General features: G+C 36.7%; 1 long non-coding RNA gene across 1 annotated transcript in view; it reads left to right on the plus strand.

The window, feature by feature from the left end:
* Window positions 1–11,239, plus strand: part of LOC309972169 — a 238,226-nt gene extending 226,987 nt beyond the window's left edge. Inside the window, exon 2 of the long non-coding RNA XR_014326789.1 lies at window positions 11,057–11,239. This is a non-coding gene — a long non-coding RNA (uncharacterized lncRNA). The remainder of the gene's footprint in view (window positions 1–11,056) is intronic.
* Window positions 11,240–18,236: the final 6,997 nt, after the last annotated feature.

Genomic DNA, 18,236 nt, shown 5'->3' on the forward strand with positions numbered 1-18,236 from the left:
TATTTTGCTATTATAAGTATTTGAGCTACCTGTGAAGTGAACTTAAATTAGTTTTATATTGCAAATTCTAAGGCAAACTCTAAGGTTAAAAAAAAAAGAGGTATAATTGAAATGTTAAAAAAGAAGAGAAAACAGAATCATATAAAATGATCAATTAAAATAAAAAATGGCAAAGAGTGCAATGCAAAAATAGGAACAAAGAACAACGGCAGCAAATAGAAACAGTAAAAAAATGGTACATATGAACCCAAATATATCAATAATCAACTTAAACATCATGATATGAAGACACTAACTAAAAGATATTGTCAGGATGGATCAAAAACATGACCTAACTATATATTGTCTATAAGAAAATCAATATAAATGTAAAGAAAAATATAGATTAAGAGCTAAAGGGTAGATAAAGATATATTAAACTAACACTAATCAAAAGGACTGGAATAACTATAGTAATTTCAGACAGAGCAGATTTCAGAGCAAGGAAAATTATCAGGGATAGAGGTGGCATGGCATAATTAATAAGTGGTCATTTCTCCTAAAAGACATTACAATCCTTACTGTGCTCTTAACAACTGTACTTCAAAATATATGAGACAAAACAGATAGAATTGCAAGGAGAAATAGATGAATCGACTATTATGGTTGGAAACTTCATCAACTCTCTATTACAAATGGACAGGTCCAGCAGGCAGAAAACCAATAAGAGCATAGTTAAATTCAACAGCACCATTCATCAAATAGATATGATTTACATCTTCAGACTACTTTGTTCAGATTTCCCCCCAAAATTTGATAACTGAGGTGAAATAGATCAATTCCATGAAAGACACATCTGCCAAATCTCATTCAAGGATAAATAGACAATCTGAATTGACCTATGTTTATTAAAGAAATTGAATCCAGAACGAATAATCTCCAGCAGAATACATATTCTTCCCAAGCTCACATAGATCATATATCAAGATAGACCACATTTTCGGCCAAATAACATGGCTTAACAAAGTGAAAAGAGTAGATAGCATACAATGCCAGCTCTTAGACCACAATGGAGTTAAATAAGAAATTAAAAACTAAAAGATAACTAGGAAATCCCCAAATAGTAGAATACTAAACAACACACTTCTAAATAACATATAGGTCAAAGAGGAAATCTCAAGAACTCTCAAATTTTTAAAGTATTTTAACTATATGGAAATGAAAATACAACATATCAACATTTGTGGGTTTCCCCCAAAACAGTGCTTAGAAAGAAATTTATAACATTGAATGCATATATTAGAAAAGAAGAAAGAACTAAAATCAATAATCTAAGCTTCCACTTTAGGAAACTTGAAAAACAAGAGCAAATTAAATCCAAACTAAGTAGAAGAAAAAAATAATAATTAAAGCAAAACCCAATGAAATGGAAAACAAGAAATCAATAGAGTGAACCAATAAAACCAAAAGCTGAAAAGATCAATGAAACTTATAATCCCTAGCCTGGCTAACTAAGAAAAAAAGAGAGAAGACATGCATTACTAATATCATAAATGAAAGAGGAAATGTCACCACAGATCCCAGGGACATTAAGAGGATAATAATGGAATATTATGAACAACTCTATACTCCAAAATTTGATAACCTAGATGAAATAGACCAATTTCTTGAAAGACATCTGCTAAAACAAACACAGGAAGAAATAGACAACCTAAATTGATGTACATTTATTAAAGAAAGTGAATCAATAATTAATAATCTCAAAAACTGAGCACCTGGCCCAGATGCATCCACTGGTGAATTCTATATTTAAGGAAGAATTTGTTATTCTAATTCTCTACAATCTCTTTCAGAAAATAGAAGCCGAGGAAATACTTCTTCACTTATTCTGTGAGGCCAGCATTATCATAATACCAAAACCAGACAAAGACTACAAGAATACTACAGACCAATATCTTTTACAGGCATAGATCTAAAAGCCCTTAACAAAATGTTAGCAAATCAAATCCAGCAATGTATAAAAAAATAATACACCACAACCCATTGGGATTTATATTTGATATGCAAGGCTGGTTCAACATGAAAAATCAATTAATATAACACATCACATCAATAGACTAAAGAAAAAACATTGTTGTATCAACAGATGAGACAAAAATCAACACCCATTCATGATAAAAAACTTCCAGAAAATTAAGAATAGAGGGAAACTTGCTCGACCAATATGAAACATTTACAAAACAATGTAAAGTAAATATTATGCTTATTGATGAGAAACTAGAAGCATTCCTATTAAGATTAGGAAGAGGGCAAGGATATCATCTCTCATCACTGCTTTGCAACATTATACTGCAGGTCCTAGCTAATGCTATAAAGCAAGATAAGTAAATAAAAAGGGAAAAGGAATGCATATGGGAAGGAAGGAATAAAACTGTTTTTGTTTGCAGATTGAATGTGATTATCTATGTAGAACGTGAAAAAGTCCTCAATAAAACTCCTAAACTAATTAGTGATATAGAAAACTTGCAAGATACAAGGTTAATATACAAAAATCAGTTACTTTCCTATATACCATCAGGGAATAAGCAGAATTTGAAATGAAAAATCAAAATATCATTTACATTAGCACCCAACTAAATGAAACATTTAGGTATAAATCTAACAAAATATATGTTCAAGATCTATATGAGGAAAGCTACAGAACTGATGGCTAAATAAATGGAGGGATATTCCATGTTCCTACATTAAAAAACATTCCATGTTCATACATATAACATACACGTTATATGTATGAACATCACACATTGTCAAGTTGTCATTTCTTCTTAACATGATCTATAGAATCAATGCAATCCCACTCATGATCCGGGCAATTTATTTCACAGATATGAGAAACTGATACTAAAGTTTATATGGAGAGACAAAAGACCCAGACTAACACAATACTGAAGGAGAACCAAGTTGGAGGGCTGACAATACCTGACTTCAAGACTTACTTAAGCTGAAGTAATCAAGACATTGTGATATTGGTGAAAGAGTAGACAAATTAACCAATGGAACAGAATAGAGAACCCAAGGGGCCAGTGGGTATATGGGGACCCCTGTACTTTCTGCTCCTTTACTATGAACCTAAAACTGCTCTAAAAAGTAGTCTATTTAAAACAAATCAAGTTATTAAGAAAAATGGAATTGTTTCCTGGGTACCAATTTTTTTAACCAGCATATCTTAACCATTAAACCATTTACTTAAAAACAAACAAAAATTTAGTGTTTATATTTCTAAAGATAATCTTTAATTTTTGTTCAATATATATATCTTCTTTTTAAATAAATCAATGTGCAGTTACATGTAAATGGCATGTTCAGTGTTATCCATTACTTTGCAATGAGAGCACACGCCAGTTACGTATTGTAGTGAATTGGACTATACATCCCCAAAAAGACATGTCTAAATCTTAACACTTTATGTGAGTGTAATTTTAATAGGATGATTCATGCTTCTAAGACCTTATTAGTATTATGAAGCTAAAAGAGTGAGTCTTAGGAATTACATTTCAAATTCCACAAGTTCTAGAAAGTTATCATTTGTTCATCATCTTCCTGTGTAGTTTCAGCTGATCACTCCTTAACAACACACTTCTCTAAATTACAGCATTGTATTCCAAATTCCTAGAGAAGAAACTTGTGAACATTTTGTTTCTTTCAAGTAAGAATCTTTGGGGCTTTGACAGCAATAGATATCAACAATATGAGTAAGATTTTAGTAACTTTCCAGGCTCTTACTTCCTTCAAATGCATTATGAAATTTATAAGCAGGGATAATATGGCAGATTTTTGCTTCAAGAAGCCTTTCAATCTACTTCTGTTGATATATATGAATGCTCTCTGAAAGGCTGATCTCTCATTTTATTAAAATTTCTGGGAGTTAAAAAAAATGTAGAATTGACATAAAAAAGTCAATGTCTGCAAGGAGACTTGATTATGTCCCTTACATATATGCTCTTAAAGACTGAGAAAATGCTCTCCAGAACACCTCATCTGAAAATTAAACTTCTGTTAAACAAAGGAGATTGTTCCTGAGGAAATAGCCAGCCTGGTGGACTGGGTAAAAGCCTTTTAGCACTGATACAGCATAGAAATGTATGACTATTTATACAGGTGCAGATGTGTGTACAAAAAGTGATAGTCTATTTGGGTAGGAAACAAGAGCAAAAGTATTATATCAACAAAGCAAAGAAATAAGATGTTATGACTTCTGATATCCTTAGATTTTTTTAAAATACAAAGTTATTTTGCTGTAATATAGATGTCAATATATCCCTAAATCTTTTTAAAAATGTAAAAGAACTCATTTTGATCCATTAGCTATCACATTTTTTCTTACTTTTAGTCCCAAAGCAGATACATCAATAATTATCATATACCAATGTCCAACCTCTACATAGAAGTCTTCCTTTTAGCGCTCCTCATAGAAAGGCAGGGAGAAATTGTAAGAGCTGGAGCCTAAGATAGGAAAGGAATTAGTCTCAATTGCTGACATCAATGCACATTCAGAAATATGAATTGCCCTTAGCTCCTGTGAATGGCTACTTGCCATTCCTTAGAGATTGCTACTATAAGACTGCCTATTTCTCCCACTTATTTCCTCTAACATCAATTAGGCTTGATAAAGCAGAAAAAGCCAAATGTCACATTTGGTGCGTTTCTGGATGACTGCATTGATTTTTGCCTCGTGGATAAATTCAATTACATGCAACATTCAGAGGTTTCTGTAATTGTAATTTTGTTGGATCTCCTCACTCAATAACTTCTCAATTTCCTAATCTCCTGTAAGGTCAAAGGTAGCAGAGTGTAGAATAATTTTTTTTTAAAGCAGTACATGAATAAAATTCAATATCTAATAATAAGTAAAGCAAATGTTATTATACACTCAGCATTTGGCTTTTAAAATTCATATAAATTGCAAAGTGCCATCTGCTCGATTTCTGTGGCTCCGTGGTACCTGGAACACTGGGCACTTGATTTAGAAAATAAAAGCGGTAATTTCTACCCCAGTGCTCTGGATTTACCAATACTAAAATATGAAAGAGTTAATTATGAAATCTTGAAGCTTTAGTTTACATTATAAAGTTTGTATAAATATGTCACAAACACACACACCACCAAAAAAAGAATGTGAATAAGGGTAGTGTTCCAGGAAAAGATATAGGAAGGAGGGTATGAGAGGAGGGGGAGAGAGAAAGAAAGAGATATTACCAGGACATTTGTATAAAGAGGTTTGATGAGTGAAGTTGTTTCTCTGTCAGACTTTCTTACCACTTACGTTCATATATAGTCACTTGACCTATTACCATGTATTTCTTTTTTTTTTTTTTACATCTTTATTGGAATATAATTGTTTTACAATGGTGTGTTAGTTTCTGCTTTATAACAAAGTGAATCAGTTATACATATACATATGTTCCCACATCTCTTCCCTCTTGCATCTCCCTCCCTCCCACCCTCCCTATCCCACCACTCCAGGCGGTCACAAAGCACCGAGCTTATCTCCCTGTGCTACGCAGCTGCTTCCCACTAGCTATCTACCTTACGTTTGGTAGTGTATATATGTCCATGCCTCTCTCTCGCTTTGTCACAGCTTACCCTTCCCCCTCCCCATATACTCAAGTCCATTCTATAGTAGATCTGTGTCTTTATTCCTGTCTTACCCCTAGGTTCTTCATGACATTTTTTTCCCTTAAATTCCATATATATGTGTTAGCATATGGTATTTGTTTTTCTCTTTCTGACTTACTTCACTCTGTATGACAGACTCTAGGTTTATCCACCTCATTACAAATAGCTCAATTTCGTTTCTTTTTATGGCTGAGTAATATTCCATTGTATATATGTGCCACATCTTCTTTATCCATTCATCCGATGATGGACACTTAGGTTGTTTCCATCTCCAGGCTATTGTAAATAGAGCTGGAATGAATATTTTGGTACATGACTCGTTTTGAATTTTGGCTTTCTCAGGGTATATGCCCAGTAGTGGGATTGCTGGGTCATATGGTAGTTCTATTTGTACTTTTTTAAGGAACCTCCATACTGTTCTCCACAGTGGATGTATCAATTAACATTCCCACCAACAGTGCAAGAGGGTTCCCTTTTCTCCACACCCTCTCCAGCATTTATTGTTTCTAGATTTTTTGATGATGGCCATTCTGATGGGTATGAGATGATATCTCATTGTACTTGTGATTTGTATTTCTCTAATGATTAATGAAGTTGAGCATTCTTTCATGTGTTTGTTGGCAGTCCGTATATCTTCTTTGGAGGAATGTCTATTTAGGTCTTCTGCCACTTTTTGGACTGGGTTGTTTGTTTTTTTGGTATTGAGCTGCATGAGATGCTTATAAATTTTGGAGATTAATCCTTTGTCAGTTGTTTCATTTGCAAATATTTTCTCCCATTCTGAGGGTTGTCTTTTAGTTTTGTTTATGGTTTCCTTTGCTGTGCAAAAGCTTTTAAGTTTCATTAGGTCCCATTTGTTTATTTTTGTTTTTATTTCCATTTCTCTAGGAGGTGGGTCAAAAAGGTTCTTGCTGTGATTTATGTCATAGAGTGTTCTGCCTATGTTTTCCTCTAAGAGTTTGATAGTTTCTGGCCTTACATTTAGGTCTTTAATCCATTTTGAGCTTATTTTTGTGTATGTTGTTTGGGAGTGATCTAATCTCACACTTTTACATGTACCTGTAAAGTTTTCCCAGCACCACTTATTGAAGAGGCTGTCCTTCCTCCACTGTACATTCCTGCCTCCTTTATCAAAGATAAGGTACCATATGTGCGTGGGTTTATCTCTGGGCTTTTTATCCTGTTCCATTGATCTATCTTTCTGTTTTTGTGCCAGTACCATACTGTCTTGATTACTGCAGCTTTGTAGGATAGTCTGAAGTCAAGGAGCCTAATTCCTCCTGCTCCATTTTTTGTTCTAAAGATTGCTTTGGCTATTCGGAGTCTTTTGTGTTTCCATACAAATTGTGAAATTTTTTGTTCTAGTTCTGTGAAAAATGCCAGTGGTAGTTTGATAGGGATTGCATTGAATCTGTAGATTGCTTTGGGTAGCAGAGTCATTTTCACAATGTTGATTCTTCCAATCCAAGAACATGGTATATCTCTCCATCTATTTGTATCATCTTTAATTTCTTTCATCAGTGTCTTATAATTTTCTGCATACAGGTCTTTTTTCTCCTTAGGTAAGTTTATTCCTAGATACTTTATTATTTTTGTTGCAATGGTAAATGGGAGTGTTTTCTTGATTTCACTTTCAGATTTTTCATCATTAGTGTATAGGAATGCCAGAGATTTCTGTGCATTCATTTTGTATCCTGCTACTTTACCAAATTCATTGATTAGCTCTAGTAGTTTTCTGGTAGCATCTTTAGGATTCTCTATGTATAGTATCATGTCATCTGCAAACAGTGACAGCTTTACTTCTTCTTTTGTGATTTAGATTCCTTTTATTTCCTTTTCTTCTCTGATTGCTGTGGTTAAAACTTCCAAAACTATGTTGAATAAGAGTGGTGAGAGTGGACAACCTTGTCTTTTTCCTGATCTTAGTGGAAATGCTTCCAGTTTTTCACCATTGAGGATGAGGTCGGCTGTGGGTTTGTCATATATGGCCTTTATTATGTTGAGGAAAGTTCCCTCTCTGCCTGCATTTTGGAGGGTTTTTATCATAAATGGATGTTGAATTTTGTCAAAAGCTTTATCTGCACCTATTGAGATGGTCATATGGTTTTTCTTCTTCAGTTTGTTAATATGGTGTATCACGTTGATTGATTTGCCTATATTGAAGAATCCTTGCATTCCTGGAATAAACCCCATTTGATCATGGTGTATGATCCTTTTAATGTGCTGTTGGATTCTGTTTGCTAGTATTTTGTTGAGCATTTTTGCATCTATGTTCATCAGTGATATTGGCCTGTAGTTTTCTTCCTTTGTGACATCCTTGTCTGGTTTTGGTATCAGGGTGATGGTGGCCTTGTAGAATGAGTTTGGGAGTGTTCCTCCCTCTGCTATATTTTTGAAGAGTTTGAGAAGGATAGGTGTTAGCTCTTCTCTAAATGTTTGATAGAATTTGCCTGTGAAGCCATCTGGCCCTGGGCTTTTGTTTGTTGGAAGATTTTTAATCACAGTTTCAATTTCAGTGCTTGTGATTGGTCTGTTCATATTTTCTATTTCTTCCTGATTCAGTCTTGGCAGGTTGTGCATTTCTAAGAATTTGTCCATTTCTTCCAGGTTGCCCATTTTATTGGCATAGAGTTGCTTGTAGTAATCTCTCATGATCTTTTGTATTTCTGCAGTGTCAGTTGTTACTTCTCCTTTTTCATTTCTAATTCTATTGATTTGAGTCTTCTCCCTTCTTTTCTTGATGAGTCTGGCTAATGGTTTATCTATTTTGTTTATCTTCTCAAAGAACCAGCTTTTAGTTTTATTGATCTTTGTTACCGTTTCCTTCATTTCTTTTTCATTTATTTCTGATCTGATTTTTATGATTTCTTTCCTTCTGCTGACTTTGGGGTCTTTTTGTTCTTCTTCCTCTAATTACTTTAGGTGCAAGGTTAGGTTGTTTATTCGAGATGTTTCCTGTTTCTTAAGGTAGGATTGTATTGCTGTAAACTTCCCTCTTAGAACTGCCTTTGCTGCATCCCTTAGATTTTGAGTCATCATGTCTCCATTGTCATTTGTTTCTAGGTATTTTTTAATTTCCTCATTGATTTCTTCAGTGATCAGTTCGTTATTAAGTAGTGTATTGTTTAGCCTCCATATGTTTGTATTTTTTACAGATCTTTTCCTGTAATTGATATCTAGTCTCATAGCGTTTTGGTCGGAAAAGATACTTGAAATAATTTCAATTTTCTTAAATTTACCAAGGCTTGACTTGTGACCCAAGATATGATCTATCCTGGAGAATGTTCCATGAGCACTTGAGAAAAATGTGTATTCTGTTGTTTTTGGATGGAATATCCTATAAATATCAATTAAGTCCATCTTGTTTAATGTATCATTTAAAGCTTGTGTTTCCTTATTTATTTTCATTTTGGATGATCTGTCCATTGGCGAAAGTGGGGTGTTAAAGTGCCCTACTATGAATGTGTTACTGTCGATTTCCCCTTTTATGGCTGTTAGTATTTGCCTTATGTTTTGAGGTGCTCCTATGTTGGGTGCATAAATATTTACAATTGTTACATCTTCTTCTTGGATTGATCCCTTGATCATTATGTAGTGTCCTTCTTTGTGTCTTGTAATAGTCTTTATTTTAAAGTCTATTTTGTCTGATAATGAGAGTTGCTACTCCAGCTTTCTTGTGATTTCCATTTGCATGGAATATCTTTTTCCACCCCCTCACTTTCAGTCTGTATGTGTCCCTAGGTCTGAAGTGGGTCTCTTGTAGACAACACATGTATGGGTCTTGTTTTTGTATCCATTCAGCCAATCTGTGTCTTTTGGTGGGAGCATATAGTCCATTTACATTTAAGGTAATTATCGATATGTATGTTCCTATTCCCATTTTCTTAATTGTTTTGCGTTCTTTATTGTAGGCCTTTTCCTTCTCTTGTGCTTCTTGCCTAGAGAAGTTCCTTTAGCAGTTGTTGCAGTTGTTTGGTGGTGCTGAACTCTCTCAGCTTTTGCTTGTCTGTAAAGGTTTTAATTTCTCCATCAAATCTGAATGAGATCCTTGCTGGTTATAGTAATCTTGTTTGCAGGTTTTTCTCCTTCATCACTTTAAATATGTCCTGCCACTCCCTTCTGGCTTACGGAGTTTCTGCTGAATGATCAGCTCTTAATCTTATGGGGATTCCCTTGTGTGTTGTTTTTCCCTTGCTGCTTTTAATATGTTTTCTTTGTATTTACTTTTTGACAGTTTGATTAATATGTGCCTTGGTGTATTTCTCCTTGGATTTATCCTTTATGGGACTCTCTGTGCTTACTGGACTTGATTAACTATTTCCTTTCCCATATTAGGGAAGTTTTCAACTACAATCTGTTCAAATATCTTCTGAGTCCCTTTCTTTTTATCTTCCTCTTCTGGAACCCCTATAATTCGAATGTTGGTGCATTTAATGTTGTCCCAGAGGTCTCTGAGACGGTCCTCAGTTCTTTTCATCCTTTTTTCTTTATTCTGCTCTGCAGTAATTATTTCCACTATTTTATCTTCCAGGTCACTTATCCGTTCTTCTGCCTCAGTTATTTTGCTATTGATCCCATCTAGAGTATTTTTAATATCATTTATTGTGTTGATTATTGTTGTTTGTTTGCTCTTTAGTTCTTCTAAGTCCTTGTTAAATGTTTCTTGCATTTTGTCCATTCTATTTCCAAGATTTTGGATATCTTTACTATCATTATTCTGAATTCTTTTTCAGCTAGACTGCCTATTTCCTCTTCATTTGTTAGGTCTGCTGGGTTTTTATCTTGCTCCTTCGTCTGCTGTGTGTTTTTCTGTCTTCTCATTTTGCTTATCTTACTGTGTTTGGGGTCTCCTTTTTCCAGGCTGCAGGCTCATAGTTCCCGTTATTTTTGGTGTCTGTCCCCAGTGGCTAAGGTTGGTTCAGTGGGTTGTGTAGGCTTCCTGGTGGAGGGGACTAGTGCCTGTGTTCTCATGGATGAGGCTGGATCTTGTCTTTCTGGTGGGTAGGTCCATATCTGGTGGTGTGTTTTGGGGTGTCTGTGGCCTTATTATGATTTTAGGTAGCCTCTCTGCTAATGGGTGGGGTTGTGTTCCTGTCTTGCTAGTTGTTTGGCATAGGATGTCCAGTACTGTAGCTTGCTGGTTGTTGAGTGAAGCTGGGTGCTGGTGTTGAGATGGAGATCTCTGGGAGATTTTTGCCGTTTGGTATTATGTGGAGCTGGGAGGTCTCTTGTGGACCAGTGTCCTGAAGTTGGCTCTCCCACCTCAGAGGCACAGTACTGACTCCTGGCTGCAGCACCAAGAGCCTTTCATCCACACGGCTCAGAATAAAAGGGAGAATTTTTAGAAAGAAAGAAAGAAAGAAAGAAAGAAAGAAAGAAAGAAAGAAAGAAAGAAAGAAAGAAAGAAAGAAAGGAGGGAGGGAGGGAGGGAGGGAGGGAGGAAGGAAGGAAGGAGGGAAGGAAGGAAAAAAGAAAGAAGATAAAGTAAAATAAAATAAAGTAAGATAAAATATAATAAAGTTATTAAAATAAAAATATAATTATTAAGAGAAAAAAAGAAGAAAAATGAAAAAAACTAAAATAAAACAGACGGATAGAACCCTAGGACAAATGGTGGAAGCAAAGCTATACAGACAAAATCTCACACAGAAACATACACATACACACAAAAAGAGAAAAAGGGGAAAAAATCATAAATCTTGCTCTCAAAGTCCACCTCCTTAATTTGGGATGATTGGTTGTCTATTCATGTATTCCACAGATGCAGGGTACATCAAGTTGATTGTGGAGCTTTAATCTGCTGCTTCTGAGGCTGCTGGGAGGGATTTCCCTTTCTCTTCTTTGTTCTCATAGCTCCTAGGGGCTCAGCTTTGGATTTGGCCCCGCCTCTGTGTGTAGGTCGCCGGAGGGCGTCTGTTCTTCGCTCAGACAGGACGGGGTTAAAGGAGCCGCTGATTCTGAGGCTCTGGCTCACTCAGGCCGGGGGGGGGGGGGGCGGGGGGGGAGGGGCACGCAGTGCGGGGCGAGCCTGCGGCGGCAGAGGCCTGCGTGACGTTGCACCAGCCTGAGGTGCGCCGTGTGTTCTCCTGGAGGAGTTGACCCTGGATCCCGGGACCCTGGCAGTCGCGGGCTGCACAGGCCCCCCCAGAAGGAGTGTGTGGATAGTGACCTGTGCTCGCACACAGGCTTCTTGGTGGCGGCAGCAGCAGCCTTAGCGTCTCATGTCCGTCTCTGGGGTCCGTGCTTTTAGCCGCGGCTCGCGCCCGTCTCTGGAGCTCTCTTAAGCAGCGCTCTTAATCCCCTCTCCTCGCGCACCAGGAAACAAAGAGGTAAGAAAAAGTCTCTTGCCTCTTCGGCAGGTCCAGACTTTTCCCCGGACTCCCTCCCGGCTAGCCGTGGTGCACTAACTCCCTGCAGGCTGTGTTCACGCCGCCAACCCCAGTCCTCTCCCGGCGCTCCGACCGAAGCCCGAGCCTCAGCTCCCAGCCCCGCGCGCCCCGGCGGGTGAGCAGACAAGCCTCTCGGACTGGTGAGTGCCGGTCGGCCCTGATCCTCAGTGCGGGAATCTCTCCGCTTTGCCCTCCGCACCCCTGTTGCTGTGCTCTCCTTCGCAGCTGCGAAGCTTTCCCCCTCCGCCACCCGCAGTATCCGCCCGCGAAGGGGCTTCCTAGTGTGTGGAAACTTTTCCTCCTTCACAGGTCCCTCCCTGGTGCAGGTCCCGTCCCTATCCTTTTGTCTCTGTTTATTCTTTTTTCTTTTGCCCTACCCAGGTACGTGGGGGGTTTCTTGCCTTTTGGGAGGTCTGAGGTCTTCTGCCAGCGTTCAGTAGGTGTTCTGTAGGAGTTGTTCCACGTGTAGATGTATTTCTGGTGTATCTGTGGGGAGGAAGGTGATCTCCACGTCTTACTCTTCCGCCATCTTCCCGGAAACCTCTAACGTGATTCCCATGTATTTCTGATTGTTGACTTAGACCGGCAATTGGCAATTACCACATGATGTCACACCCACACATGCACACACACACACACACACACACATACACACGAATTTTATAAAGTACTACAAAAATATAATTTATTTTACTACATTAGCAGTGGTATATTAAACTGTTGATGTTCCATCCTTTGTTTCCAGTGTCATACCATGTGTCAGTGATGTTGTACACTGATTCTTGAGCTCAGCTCTGAACTTCCACTTCCCAATGATCTCATGGCTTATAGTTTTCTTGTTTCTTTTTTTTTTTTTTTGCCACCACTCCCCTTGCTTTTTGTTATGTATGGAATAGTGCAAAGAATGCTAACCAGTAGTGAGATCCAGAATTTGAATGCTAGCTCAGCTACTTTGAAATTCTGTTACTTTGGGCAAGTCACTTCCCTCATTGAACCTCAAGACATTCATCTGTGGTAGTTATCACACAGGGTTCTTGTGAAAATTAAATAATGAAGTGAATAAATGAATATATGCTTGGAGAAGGTCTGGCCAGAGTGAATGGTCTCTAGAGCATAAGACAATTATCTTAAATGACAATAACAGGACAGAAAAGCATGTATAAAACTTACAATTAAATTTACTCTTAAAATAGATATTTTAGTAAGCCCTGAAAAGGAACTGATAAAATTGTAAATACCAGTTATTTCTAGGTTGGTAGGGATGCTTATTCATTTTATTTTTTATATGTATCTGTTTTTACAAACTTCTAATAAGTATGTTTTGATAGAAGAAAAAATAAGTATAATAAATCACTAGGGTAAATGAGAAAGAACTCCTCATACTCTGGGAAAGGAATGAAAAGAGAGTAAGAAAGAAAGTTGAAGGGAAAAGTTTGAAAATAGAGTAAAGCAAAGATTCAATTACTTGCTGTCACTTAACTTCTAACTTCTCTTTTCTCTCTGAAGTAGAAGATAAAATGGCCCACTGAGATCTAAAATGAAACATTTCCTTTATAGGGGAACTTAAAGATATGCTGAGATGAGAAAAAAAAAATCAAGCAGCTGTTGATGAGGTCAGAATTTGAGACAGAGAATTCAGACTCACTATATTTAAGAAAAAACATAGATGGTAGATAGCTATAGATATTGATATTGATACATAGATATGGCTAGAAAGCACAAATGTATATAGGGAAGGAAATTTCCTATCATTGAAGGGCAAAAAAAAAGAGGAAACAGTGAGGAAATGAAGGGAAAGCATGGTGATGCCAGGTAAACAAATCAATGGAAACGACAAGCAAAGAAAATATGAATACAGGGGTGCTTATCTAGATCAAATACAGCACTGAAAACTAAGGGCAAAAGCAGATGCAAGGAATAAAGGATGTTGGTGGTCATTGGAAGTAACCCATTCTAACAATTAGAATTTTGAAAAAGAAAAAATGACTCATAATGGTACTGAGATGAGTAAGCACAATCAAGACAGCATTTTCATAAGACCTTGTTTCAGATCTATGAGAATCAAAAACAAAGGAGTCAATGTAAAAGGATTGAAGGTGGAAAAGAATATGACTTTCAGCTACCTAAGGAATAAGAAATTTCTCCATGTGGGGGGAAAGAGGGATTAAAAGGCTACATTCCTTAGAGAAGAGACAGAGATTTTGAGAACATATAACACTCAGCTGAGTAGTGACCCAGGTTTAGGGACCAAAAGTATGAACAGATGATACAGCTTTTTAAAATGATTTGCTGTAGAAATAAGGCTGATAGACTGAACATGTAATTAGAAGATATTATGTTGATATGTTTTAGAGGATGTGGAAAATATCAAGGGGATTTAGGATAATTATTCAGCTACACTTGTAATTAGTCTCCTAATGTAAAATTTATTCACTTATTAAGGTAGTTGAAATTATGTTTTAAAGATAGTGTGGAAAAGGTAATAGCACAAGCCTACGGCATACCAATGAGAATGCTTGCTATGAAAGACATGATATTTGAAGCTGGGGTGGTCAAGGAACTGAGAGGACAGAGTGTTGATATTTTATGCAGATTTTAAAATCACCAAAAATGATTATAGGAGTCAAGGTAGAAAGAAAAGGAGTACCATTGTTATGGAGATGTTTTTACTGTACAATCTCTGACTAATTTTGGTTCGACTTAAGATTTTCCAACTTTATAATGGTGCAAAAATGACATGCATTCTGTAGAAACTCTACTTCCAATTGTGAATTTTGATTTTTTTCTTGGGCTATCAATATGCAATACAATACTCTTGTGATGCTGGGCAAAGGCAGTGAGCCGAAGCTCCCAGTCAGCTAGGGGATCACGAGGGTAAACAACCAGTACACTTACAACCATTTTGGTCCCATATAACCATTCTGTTTTTCACTTTCAGTACAATATTCAATAAGTTACATGAGATAGTCAACACTTTATTATAAAATAGGCTTTGTGTTAGATGATTTTTCTCAACTGTAGGCTAATGTAAGTGTTCTGCACATGTTTAAGATAGATCAGGCTAAGCTATTATGTTCAGTACGTAAAATTATGAAACGCATTTTTGACTTACACTATTTTCAACTTATGATGGGTTTATCAGGACAACCACATCATAAGTCAAGGAAGATCTGTACTTGGTTTGGATACTTTTTTCCGTACAAAAAATATACTCACTTCTAATCTGTGCTTTTCATACTTTCTTAATATCTTTATCTTAAGAACTTGTTTGCAGTTTGTTCTTAACCAAATTTATCTGTTAAAATCGAGGTTGCACCAGCTCAGTATGAAATTCCTAATTGTCATTGGCTGATGTTATGAAGCAACATTTACAGATTTCTGAGTTAAAAAGTCTAGCTATGTAGTATAGTTTGAAGTCAGGGAGCCTGATCCTTCCAACTCCATTTTTCTTTCTCAAGATTGCTTTAGCTATTCGGGGTCTTTTGTGTTTCCATACAAATTGTAAAAATTTTTTGTTCTAATTCTGTGAAAAATGCCATTGGTAATTTGATAGGGATTGCATTGAATCTGTAGATACCTTTGGGTAGTATAATTAGGATTCTTCCAATCCAAGAACATAGTATATCCCTCTATCTGTTTGGGTTGTCTTAAAATGTTACAGATGAGCCTATTTGCAAAGCAGAAATAGAGACACAGACGTAGGGAGCAAACGTGTGGACACCAAGGTGGGGAAAGGGGAAGTGGGATGAATTGGGAGATTGGGATTGACATATATACACTATTATGTATAAAATAGATAACTAACGAGAGCCTACTGTATAACACAGGGAACTCTACTCAGTGCTCTGTGGTGACCTAAATGGGAAGGGAATCCATAAAAGAGGGGATATATGTATACGTATAGCTGATTCACTTTGTTGTACAGTAGAAACTAACACAACATTGTAAAGCAACTATACGCCAATAAAAATTAAAAAAAAATTCTAGCTAGATGGTGCTCTGTAAATGATGAGAATCATATACAGGCGCACTTTTCTGTCTAGCAATTCCTATGATGCCTTCTGATGTGATTGGTGTATTGATATCCTGCAGAGAAGGTATGTTGCTTAGTTAATTGAATAGCAGTTGATGAGGGAATGTTTATGCTGGGTCATATTTTACAATAGCTTATTCCAAGGACGTCCCATTGTGCACTTTGAAGATACCAATGTCTGTAACGAAGATGCTAAATCTTTCTAAGAGTTCTAAGTGTGCTTCAGACAGGCGTTCTCAAACTTTATGGATGTGGGGCCCTTTAATACTATTAAAAATTATTGAGGAACCTAGAAAGAGTTTGGTTATATGTGTTGTAACTATTAATTTTTCCTGTATTAGAAATTAAATCTAAGAACAGCTTTTAAAATAATTACTGTCCTTTATTTTTATTATAATTGACTTATAATATAGTAGTTTCAAGTGTACAACATAATATTAGATATTTGTATATATTGTGAAATGATCACCATAGTATGCCTAGTTAACAGATTTAAATCTTTATGTACTAATTTTAAAATTATTGCAAAAATCTGCAACAAGCTGTCATAAATATTTTATGAAAAATAATAATATTTTCAAAAAAATTAATAGAAAAGTCACATTGCTTTAGAGTTTTGCAATACCTTTTAGAGTGTTGCTTAAAGAGGAAAGCTGAATTTTTATTTTTGTCTCTGCATTCAGTCTGATGTAATATGATGTCTTGTTTGAAATACATAGAAGAATTCCAGCCTCACACAGGTAATTGTGACTATCGTATGTAGTCTGTGGAAGATTCCCCTATACATTCACAAGAGAATAAAAATGAGTAAAGAAAATAATATCTTAATACTATTATAAAAATATTTTTGACCTTCTGGACTTTGAATGTAAATCTCTATACTGTCCTATGTCTAGGGGTTTCACACGCAATACTCAATAAAGTCATGGAGTACAGGAAACAGTTCAGCTGAGGAGGGTATAATCAGGCAGAGAAAGAGAAAATTTAGAGAGGATAGAGTTGGGAAGCATCAGTAGGAAGAAGGAAGCTTTAGTTCGGAAACGCATGGGCTGTAGCTGAGAGAGTTGAGTGTTGTTGACGTGGATGTGCAAGAATCAGAAAGGACCAGCACCGACTAAAGTTATTTACAAATGGCCTCAAAATGAAGATGATGGGGTAAACTCTTTAAGGCATAGTCAGAATACATGACCAAGAAGTTAGCTTTATCCATCTAAAGCTGAAAACTGCAAACTGATTCTACTTGCTCTACAAAGGAATTGTTGCGTATCATATACAATGAAGAATAAAGACTATCGGGCTTCCCTGGTGGCGCGGTGGTTGAGAGTCCGCCTGCCGATGCAGGGGACACGGGTTCGTGCCCCGGTCCGGGAAGATCCCACGTGCCGTGGAGCGGCTGGGCCCGTGAGCCATGGCCGCTGAGCCTGCGCATCCGGAGCCTGTGCTCTGCAATGGGAGAGGCCACAACAGTGAGAGGCTTGCATACCGAAAAAAAAAAAAAAAAGAATAAAGACTATCATAGTTTAATATAGGATAAAGGCAACATAAGGAAGCCTCCAAAGGCTGCATATCCTAGAGTTAGAAATACTGGGACACAGGAAAACTACTTCTTGGAGAATGTTTGGTGAGTGTTACTCCTTCCTCTCACTATGGAAACAAACCAAATCAAAATTTGAAATGAGAAAATAGAGCTCTCAACTTTATTTCTTCTCATTGTTCTTACTGTCACCTAAGTATTATTCTAAAAACTTCCTATTTAATATCAGCACCATAGCCTGCACACCTCCCATCCCTCTTCCAGTCAATCGTCCTTGTGATACTAAAGTTAACATGATAAGATGTTAATCTAATCAAGGCTGTACTGCTTAAAGTGCTTCTCTGACTTATCTCTGATTCCATGATAAATATCAAACTTCTCAGTCTATCATTCTTACCAAGCTCACTTAATACAAGCTCACCTTCACATTTCCCAGAGATATTTTTCTAATTGATTTGTTCAGAATTTGCTCAGTCTGTCTGTCTGTCTGTCTGTCTGTCTCTCTCTCTCTCTCTCTCACACACACACACACACACACACACACACACACACAGTTGAGACCTCTGGATGCTCATATGTATCTCTGGTACTAGCTACCCTACCCACAAACTGATCAGCTCTTGTT

Source organism: Leucopleurus acutus (genome assembly GCF_964270905.1).
Source record: "Leucopleurus acutus genome assembly, chromosome: 15".
Taxonomy (NCBI): domain Eukaryota; kingdom Metazoa; phylum Chordata; class Mammalia; order Artiodactyla; family Delphinidae; genus Leucopleurus; species Leucopleurus acutus.